The sequence below is a fragment of the Rhipicephalus sanguineus genome, chromosome 2 (assembly GCF_013339695.2).
Source record: "Rhipicephalus sanguineus isolate Rsan-2018 chromosome 2, BIME_Rsan_1.4, whole genome shotgun sequence".
Lineage (NCBI taxonomy): Eukaryota > Metazoa > Arthropoda > Arachnida > Ixodida > Ixodidae > Rhipicephalus > Rhipicephalus sanguineus.
Genome location: NC_051177.1, coordinates 141,017,114 through 141,027,935, shown reverse-complemented (window position 1 = coordinate 141,027,935; position 10,822 = coordinate 141,017,114). Strand labels below are relative to the sequence as shown.

General features: G+C 42.1%; 1 non-coding gene across 1 annotated transcript; it reads right to left on the bottom strand.

The window, feature by feature from the left end:
• Positions 1–8,618: 8,618 nt before the first annotated feature.
• Positions 8,619–8,702, bottom strand: Trnal-cag (transfer RNA leucine (anticodon CAG)). Its single transcript has one exon. It is a non-coding gene; the product is annotated as a tRNA-Leu (tRNA).
• Between the last annotated feature and the right edge of the window lie 2,120 nt (positions 8,703–10,822).

Genomic DNA, 10,822 nt, shown 5'->3' with positions numbered 1-10,822 from the left:
CTGAATGCTGCGTCGTCTTAGCAGCTGCTAGTTCGCACGCGCAAGACTGCACCGAGCCGGCACCGTCAGCATAGAGGCTGCAGGAAAATCGTGAACCGTGCTGCTCTCCTGCACCTTTTGAAACGAATGGCATGGTTCAGAGGCCGCCATCTGCACTGCTGAAACGAATGGAAAGGTGCAGCACCTCGTGAACCTCGTGAACGGGTTCCGTTGGTGCAGGCGAATCGAACGGACCTAATATGCACTGCAGCAGTGTAAAAAGGAGCACACGGACATAAACCTCTTGCATTCATATCAACCAACGGCTTTGTCCGATGTTCCCAAGTGATAGACACATCGCGGCCGATCCACAAAAAGATTGGTCTTCAGAAAGAGGTCGACCTTACGCTCCACCAGTGAACACGTAGAAAATTTCGCTTAGATGTCTACAGGTCCGTGCTCTATTAGCGCAATGAACGTTGAGGGCCATTTCAGGAACACTGTAGCTGACCCTCGGTGCTAGCTTATCGGCTGTGTGTGCGCTAGTAAGCAGAATGGCCCGGGTGCGATTCCCGGCCACGGCGGCCGCATTTCGATGGGGCAAAATGCGAAACCGCGCGCGTACATTGATGGTGAGGTTTGAAAGAACCATGAGTGGTGTGCTGCACATAAGTGTTCTGTGGCTGCACTGCGTGGGGCGCCTCTAGTCGTGCGTATCGTGGTTTTCGCACTAAATAACCCAGAATTTGATTTACCAATAATTGGTAGCATATCTTATCGAGGATATAGAAAGAATAACTGTTTGGGAAGAAAAAAACTAAATTACTTTAGGCAGAAGTTTCTTGCGTAAAACCGAGTCGCCAAGCGCTTGGGAAAACAAGCTGGCGCTGTATCCTGATTATTTGAAACAGTCGTTTTAAAATAAAAGGGCTATTCCGTTTGAGAGGCGCCTTCAGTGCTGGCGGCCTTGTAGTGATAGCCGGGATGCGTGCTAATAAGTCGCTGACTAGTAAGTATCCCGACATATTGATAAAACATTCAGCGGCCCGTCATAAATGAGAAATTGGCACCGGCTTTGTCTAGAAAAATCGTATCACTGTTTGTGTATAAAATAGCTATATATTACTAATTAGCCGTTTACCTATAGCTCTAAGTAGACGTTAAGCCCCAGATATTATTATTATAGCTCTAAGTATAACAACCTATATACCTTAACAGGAGAGAAAAAACGCCGCCATCCTGGGCTGCGCGCGGGAGTACAAAGGGTGACGTCACAGCCTCGGCAGTGCATTTTTCGGGGGTCACGCCTATTTAGCGCAGCCCAGGGAGCCGTCTGTGAAAAGGTCTATAGGCTGTTATACATACAGCTGCTGATTGCAGCGCGCCACTCACACACGCAAGGCGCAAAGAATTCAAGCAGTTGCACAGGAGAAGCGTGCTTGTGCTGTTACGCATATTATAAGTTGTTAGCAACTGAAATAATGCAACGATTTTTTTTTACGCAGAATGGTAGACAGCGTCACAGAATTCAACCGGAGAGATTAAAAAATAAATTGTTATGGCCTTTTTGAGAAAGCTATTTTTAAACTTCGGCGTTTTTGGTGAACCACATACAACACAGTTTTGAAGTGTAACGATGACACTCGGTGAGCGCAAAAACTACGAAAATTATTTTAAAACAAAACGCGAATAGATGATGGTGGTGCTCGATGTGATCATGATACTGACTTTTGTAGCGAACGTCATCACCGTCTTCATCATAATCGTTATTACAGCTTTGCTGTCTGGCGGTTTTCACGGCTTGCAACTGGCACAACTTTTTTTGAAAATGTTATTGTCAAATTATTTCTGTGGTGCATGAGAGCACTATCTAGTACTTATCACACTCTGTCATTATTGCTTTATATGCGGACACATATACGAAGCACAGTGTGGGAAGGGCGACAGCAGCTATCAACATGGGTTTCGAGATAGAGAATCGCATTTTTCAAAAGCGGTTCCAGTATGGAAGTGCTAAAAAGAAAAAAAAATAGGTCACGACAAGCAAAAATTAGTATTACAAGTGGGATTCGAATTTTATGCGGACACATATACGAAGCACAGTGTGGGAAGGGCGACAGCAGCTATCAACATGGGTTGCGAGATAGAGAATCGCATTTTTCAAAAGCGGTTCCAGTATAGAAGTGCTAAAAAGAAAAAAAAATAGGTCACGACAAGCAAAAATTAGTGTTACAAGTGGGATTCGAATTTTATACGGACACATATACGAAGCACAGTGTGGGAAGGGCGACAGCAGCTATCAACATGGGTTTCGAGATAGAGAATCGCATTTTTCAAAAGCGGTTCCAGTATAGAAGTGCTAAAAAAAAATAGGTCACGACAAGCAAAAATTAGTGTTACAAGTGGGATTCGAATTTTATACGGACACATATACGAAGCACAGTGTGGGAAGGGCGACAGCAGCTATCAACATGGGTTTCGAGATAGAGAATCGCATTTTTCAAAAGCGGTTCCAGTATAGAAGTGCTAAAAAGAAAAAAAAAATAGGTCACGACAAGCAAAAATTAGTGTTACAAGTGGGATTCGAATTTTATACGGACACATATACGAAGCACAGTGTGGGAAGGGCGACAGCAGCTATCAACATGGGTTTCGAGATAGAGAATCGCATTTTTCAAAAGCGGTTCCAGTATAGAAGTGCTAAAAAAAAAATAGGTCACGACAAGCAAAAATTAGTGTTACAAGTGGGATTCGAATTTTATACGGACACATATACGAAGCACAGTGTGGGAAGGGCGACAGCAGCTATCAACATGGGTTTCGAGATAGAGAATCGCATTTTTCAAAAGCGGTTCCAGTATAGAAGTGCTAAAAAGAAAAAAAAAATAGGTCACGACAAGCAAAAATTAGTGTTACAAGTGGGATTCGAATTTTATACGGACACGTATACGAAGCACAGTGTGGGAAGGGCGACAGCAGCTATCAGCATGGGTTTCGAGATAGAGAATCGCATTTTTCAAAAGCGGTTCCAGTATAGAAGTGCTAAAAAGAAAAAAAAAATAGGTCACGACAAGCAAAAATTAGTGTTACAAGTGGGATTCGAATTTTATACGGACATGCATATACGAAGCACAGTGTGGGAAGGGCGACAGCAGCTATCAACATGGGTTTCGAGATAGAGAATCGCATTTTTCAAAAGCGGTTCCAGTATAGAAGTGCTAAAAAGAAAAAAAAATAGGTCACGACAAGCAAAAATTAGTGTTACAAGTGGGATTCGAATTTTATACGGACACATATACGAAGCACAGTGTGGGAAGGGCGACAGCAGCTATCAACATGGGTTTCGAGATAGAGAATCGCATTTTTCAAAAGCGGTTCCAGTATAGAAGTGCTAAAAAGAAAAAAAAAATCGGTCACGACAAGCAAAAATTAGTGTTACAAGTGGGATTCGAATTTTATACGGACACGTATACGAAGCACAGTGTGGGAAGGGCGACAGCAGCTATCAACATGGGTTTCGAGATAGAGAATCGCATTTTTCAAAAGCGGTTCCAGTATAGAAGTGCTAAAAAGAAAAAAAAATAGGTCACGACAAGCAAAAATTGGTGTTACAAGTGGGATTCGAATTTTATACGGACACGTATACGAAGCACAGTGTGGGAAGGGCGACAGCAGCTATCAACATGGGTTTCGAGATAGAGAATCGCATTTTTCAAAAGCGGTTCCAGTATAGAAGTGCTAAAAAGAAAAAAAAAATAGGTCACGACAAGCAAAAATTGGTGTTACAAGTGGGATTCGAATTTTATACGGACACATATACGAAGCACAGTGTGGGAAGGGCGACAGCAGCTATCAACATGGGTTTCGAGATAGAGAATCGCATTTTTCAAAAGCGGTTCCAGTATAGAAGTGCTAAAAAGAAAAAAAAATAGGTCACGACAAGCAAAAATTAGTGTTACAAGTGGGATTCGAATTTTATACGGACACATATACGAAGCACAGTGTGGGAAGGGCGACAGCAGCTATCAACATGGGTTCCGAGATAGAGAATCGCATTTTTCAAAAGCGGTTCCAGTATAGAAGTGCTAAAAAGAAAAAAAAATAGGTCACGACAAGCAAAAATTAGTGTTACAAGTGGGATTCGAATTTTATACGGACACATATACAGAGCACAGTGTGGGAAGGGCGACAGCAGCTATCAACATGGGTTTCGAGATAGAGAATCGCATTTTTCAAAAGCGGTTCCAGTATAGAAGTGCTAAAAAGAAAAAAAAATAGGTCACGACAAGCAAAAATTAGTGTTACAAGTGGGATTCGAATTTTATACGGACACGTATACGAAGCACAGTGTGGGAAGGGCGACAGCAGCTATCAACATGGGTTTCGAGATAGAGAATCGCATTTTTCAAAAGCGGTTCCAGTATAGAAGTGCTAAAAAGAAAAAAAAATAGGTCACGACAAGCAAAAATTAGTGTTACAAGTGGGATTCGAATTTTATACGGACACATATACGAAGCACAGTGTGGGAAGGGCGACAGCAGCTATCAACATGGGTTTCGAGATAGAGAATCGCATTTTTCAAAAGCGGTTCCAGTATAGAAGTGCTAAAAAAAAAATAGGTCACGACAAGCAAAAATTAGTGTTACAAGTGGGATTCGAATTTTATACGGACACATATACGAAGCACAGTGTGGGAAGGGCGACAGCAGCTATCAACATGGGTTTCGAGATAGAGAATCGCATTTTTCAAAAGCGGTTCCAGCATAGAAGTGCTAAAAAGAAAAAAAAATAGGTCACGACAAGCAAAAATTAGTGTTACAAGTGGGATTCGAATTTTATACGGACACGTATACGAAGCACAGTGTGGGAAGGGCGACAGCAGCTATCAACATGGGTTTCGAGATAGAGAATCGCATTTTTCAAAAGCGGTTCCAGTATAGAAGTGCTAAAAAGAAAAAAAAAATAGGTCACGACAAGCAAAAATTAGTGTTACAAGTGGGATTCGAATTTTATACGGACATGCATATACGAAGCACAGTGTGGGAAGGGCGACAGCAGCTATCAACATGGGTTTCGAGATAGAGAATCGCATTTTTCAAAAGCGGTTCCAGTATAGAAGTGCTAAAAAGAAAAAAAAATAGGTCACGACAAGCAAAAATTAGTGTTACAAGTGGGATTCGAATTTTATACGGACACATATACGAAGCACAGTGTGGGAAGGGCGACAGCAGCTATCAACATGGGTTTCGAGATAGAGAATCGCATTTTTCAAAAGCGGTTCCAGTATAGAAGTGCTAAAAAGAAAAAAAAAATAGGTCACGACAAGCAAAAATTAGTGTTACAAGTGGGATTCGAATTTTATACGGACACGTATACGAAGCACAGTGTGGGAAGGGCGACAGCAGCTATCAACATGGGTTTCGAGATTGAGAATCGCATTTTTCAAAAGCGGTTCCAGTATAGAAGTGCTAAAAAGAAAAAAAAATAGGTCACGACAAGCAAAAATTAGTGTTACAAGTGGGATTCGAATTTTATACGGACACATATACGAAGCACAGTGTGGGAAGGGCGACAGCAGCTATCAACATGGGTTTCGAGATAGAGAATCGCATTTTTCAAAAGCGGTTCCAGTATAGAAGTGCTAAAAAGAAAAAAAAAATCGGTCACGACAAGCAAAAATTAGTGTTACAAGTGGGATTCGAATTTTATACGGACACGTATACGAAGCACAGTGTGGGAAGGGCGACAGCAGCTATCAACATGGGTTTCGAGATAGAGAATCGCATTTTTCAAAAGCGGTTCCAGTATAGAAGTGCTAAAAAGAAAAAAAAATAGGTCACGACAAGCAAAAATTGGTGTTACAAGTGGGATTCGAATTTTATACGGACACATATACGAAGCACAGTGTGGGAAGGGCGACAGCAGCTATCAACATGGGTTTCGAGATAGAGAATCGCATTTTTCAAAAGCGGTTCCAGTATAGAAGTGCTAAAAAGAAAAAAAAATAGGTCACGACAAGCAAAAATTAGTGTTACAAGTGGGATTCGAATTTTATACGGACACATATACGAAGCACAGTGTGGGAAGGGCGACAGCAGCTATCAACATGGGTTCCGAGATAGAGAATCGCATTTTTCAAAAGCGGTTCCAGTATAGAAGTGCTAAAAAGAAAAAAAAATAGGTCACGACAAGCAAAAATTAGTGTTACAAGTGGGATTCGAATTTTATACGGACACATATACAGAGCACAGTGTGGGAAGGGCGACAGCAGCTATCAACATGGGTTTCGAGATAGAGAATCGCATTTTTCAAAAGCGGTTCCAGTATAGAAGTGCTAAAAAGAAAAAAAAAATAGGTCACGACAAGCAAAAATTAGTGTTACAAGTGGGATTCGAATTTTATACGGACATGCATATACGAAGCACAGTGTGGGAAGGGCGACAGCAGCTATCAACATGGGTTTCGAGATAGAGAATCGCATTTTTCAAAAGCGGTTCCAGTATAGAAGTGCTAAAAAGAAAAAAAAATAGGTCACGACAAGCAAAAATTGGTGTTACAAGTGGGATTCGAATTTTATACGGACACATATACGAAGCACAGTGTGGGAAGGGCGACAGCAGCTATCAACATGGGTTTCGAGATAGAGAATCGCATTTTTCAAAAGCGGTTCCAGTATAGAAGTGCTAAAAAGAAAAAAAAAATAGGTCACGACAAGCAAAAATTAGTGTTACAAGTGGGATTCGAATTTTATACGGACACATATACGAAGCACAGTGTGGGAAGGGCGACAGCAGCTATCAACATGGGTTTCGAGATAGAGAATCGCATTTTTCAAAAGCGGTTCCAGTATAGAAGTGCTAAAAAGAAAAAAAAAATAGGTCACGACAAGCAAAAATTAGAGTTACAAGTGGGATTCGAATTTTATACGGACACATATACGAAGCACAGTGTGGGAAGGGCGACAGCAGCTATCAAACATGGGTTTCGAGATAGAGAATCGCATTTTTCAAAAGCGGTTCCAGTATAGAAGTGCTAAAAAGAAAAAAAAATAGGTCACGACAAGCAAAAATTAGTGTTACAAGTGGGATTCGAATTTTATACGGACACATATACGAAGCACAGTGTGGGAAGAGCGAAGGCAGTGTCACAAGTGGGATTGTCACATGTTGATAGCTGCTGTCTCTCTTCCCCAAATTTGAATCCCACTTCTCTATCTCGAAACCCATGTTGATAGCTGCTGTCTCTCTTCCAACACTGTGCTCTGTATATGTGTCCGTATAAAATTCGAATCCCACTTCTGACACTAACTTTCGAATTTTATACGGACACATATACAGAGCACAGTGTTGGAAGAGAGACAACAGCTATCAACATGGGTTTCGAGATAGAGAATCGCATTTTTCAAGAGCGGTTCCAGTATAGAAGTGCTAAAAAGAAAAAAAAATAGGTCACGACAAGCAAAAATTAGTGTGACAAGTGGGATTCGAATTTTATACGGACACATGAAGCACAGTGTGGGAAGAGCGAAAGCAGTGTCACAAGTGGGATTGTCACATGTTGATAGCTGCTGTCTCTCTTCCCCAAATTTGAATCCCACTTCTCTATCTCGAAACCCATGTTGATAGCTGCTGTCTCTCTTCCAACACTGTGCTCGGTATATGTGTCCGTATAAAATTCGAATCCCACTTCTGACACTAAATTTCGAATTTTATACGGACACATATACAGAGCACAGTGTTGGAAGAGAGACAGCAGCTATCAACATGGGTTTCGAGATAGAGAATCGCATTTTTCAAGAGCGGTTCCAGTATAGAAGTGCTAAAAAGAAAAAAAAAATAGGTCACGACAAGCAAAAATTAGTGTGACAGGTGGGATTCGAATTTTATACGGACACATACGAAGCATAGTGTGGGAAGAGCGAAAGCAGTGTCACAAGCGGGATTGTCAGATGTTGATAGCTGCTGTCTCTCTTCCCCAAATTTGAATCCCACTTCTCTATCTCGAAACCCATGTTGATAGCTGCTGTCTCTCTTCCAACACTGTGCTCTGTATATGTGTCCATATAAAATTCGAATCCCACTTCTGACACTAACTTTCGAATTTTATACGGACACATATACAGAGCACAGTGTTGGAAGAGAGACAGCAGCTATCAACATGGGTTTCGAGATAGAGAATCGCATTTTTCAAAAGCGGTTCCAGTATAGAAGTGCTAAAAAGAAAAAAAAGATAGGTCACGACAAGCAAAAATTAGTGTGACAAGTGGGATTCGAATTTTATACGGACACATATACGAAGCACAGTGTGGGAAGAGCGAAAGCAGTGTCACAAGTGGGATTGTCACATGTTGAAAGTTGCTGTCTCTCTTCCCCAAATTTGAATCCCACTTCTCTATCTAGAAACCCATGTTGATAGCTGCTGTCTCTCTTCCAACACTGTGCTCTGTATATGTGTCCGTATAAAATTCGAATCCCACTTCTGACACTAACTTTCGAATTTTATACGGACACATATACGAAGCACAGTGTGGGAAGAGCGACAGCAGCTATCAACATGGGTTTCGAGATAGAGAATCGCATTTTTCATAAGCGATTCCAGTATAGAAGGGCTAAAAAGAAAGAAAAATAAAAAAAAGTGAGTGTCAGAAGTGGGATTCGAACCCACGCCCGGAAGACCGGACTGCGACCTGAACGCAGCGCCTTGGACCGCTCGGCCATCCTGACAAGACGGCACCGGGTAGTTAAAAATAGTATGTAAATCAGGGAAACGCATCGTACAGGCCCGGCTCAACACAGATAGTATGCTGGAGTCCTAGAGATAAACGCCTCTTTGTTAAGAGGCACGGTAGCTACTGGTTGCCGCCCCATTTCCAACGGCATGCCAATGAAGGTTATTATTATTATTATTATTATTATTATTATTATTATTATTATTATTATTATTATTATTATTATTATGGAAACGCCTTAACGTGAGATTAGACTTACAATGACAATGATGACGACTACGATAGGACATGTAGACCGCAGCCACCATGGGGGATGGGTTGAGAAATGGGAGGGTTAACCAAGAAAGCCTAAGGGCAACGCTTGGGAAAACAGCAAGAGCGCGGGCCACGGGTCCTCCGACCATGCTCCAATCCCCTACTTTCCCCCTCGTAACACCAAGCAGAATGACTCAAACGTGAACTAAGCACAGATTTTTACACGGAGGTTCCGCAGCAAGATGCACGGCAAGGGCTGCGTCGTGGTCTTGTTGTCGTTCACCCATTAATTGTCGATCATAACCACTGCGCGGGATTGGCCAAGAATTGAGTGGCATTGTAAATTCACATAAAGCTTAAGAATAGGATAATTTATAGAGCAGAAACTTGAAGAAATTATAGAGGAAATTCCGGTGCACGATAAAATGTATTAAAAACAAAGCTTTTATTAGTAGTAAATAATGAGAATACTGAAATAAAGAAAGAAACCTAATTTTAATAGCGGAACTCTTTAAGCGTTTCGTTGCGTCGGGTACTGCGAACAGAATTGTCATCATCATGAACCGATTCGCGCTCGCTTCACTTCGCCCTCTTCTTGATCTTCTTCTTTGCTCCCACAACACGCGCGCCAATTTGTTCGGCGTGGAATGCAATAAATATGATGGGCAAGTCTGTTACATGACTAAATGTCACGTAACATCACGTAACTAGGCACGAGACTAAAATCCCGTAATATCACGCAACTAATCACGCGACAAAAATCAGGTGAAATTACGTGACATCTAGCCACCTGACTAAAATCACGTAACAACTGGTCACGTTACTAAAAATCACAAGGTAACAACTTCGCTCTACAACACTCACGTGACTAAAATTCACGTAAGATTACGTAACAAGTCATGTGACTAAAATCACGCAACAAGTCGTGTGACTACAATTAATGTAACATTGCGTAAAAAGTAGTCACGTGACTAAATCATGTAACATCACGTAACAAGCAGTCACGTGACATGTTCCTGCCATAAACCACATAACTAGACACGTGACTAATATTCACATAACGTGGCGTAACAGCGAGTCACATGACATCTCGCCAAAACCACGTAACAGCTATAGTCACGTGAGATGTTCCCGCCGAAAACCACGTAAAAGCTAGTCACGTGACATCTTTCCGCCGAAACCACGTGACTTGTGCGTAGCGCGGGCATGGAGGAAGGAAAAACAAAGGAGGGAGCATGACGTCACGCGATTGAAGCCCACCATGTCGGCCCAGCACGTGATCAAAACGTCAGAGCGCGCGGGTAGGTTTTAGTACTACCGGTGGTATTCCGTTTTTGAACGTCCTCTGCGAGCCGGCCGGTCTGCGCCGAACAAGCGCGCTTCAATTAAAAGCTACCGGGTGCCATACCCGAAATCTCGGCAAACCTCATTCCTTGCGTGATCTTGACGCAAAAGGTCACGTGTTGGGCCGACACTGCTGGCTTCAAAGCGAGTTGCCTTGCCAAGGCTGGCTGCGTGACGTAATGCTACTTCCTTTCTTTTCTTTCCTCCATGAGCGCGGGCAACCGACCGAAACCGGAGGATAGACGAGTCTAGCCATAGTTATTGAAAACTTAGCGTGTCTAGCAGAATCTAGGCGTTCCTAGCAAAACTTAGCTTGGTCAAACACTAGCTTAGCGGTTGGTTCGAGCCTTGTGCACTAGTGCAGGCTGCGTACATTTTTATGTACGTATATGTATACACATAAAGATAAGAGTGGCGTGTTTACCTAGCTAACCGGTTGGTTTCATCAACATAATTCCACACAGCTAAGCAAAGTTTCGCATTGCAGAACTCAGAAATAGAGGCTTCAAAAGACGA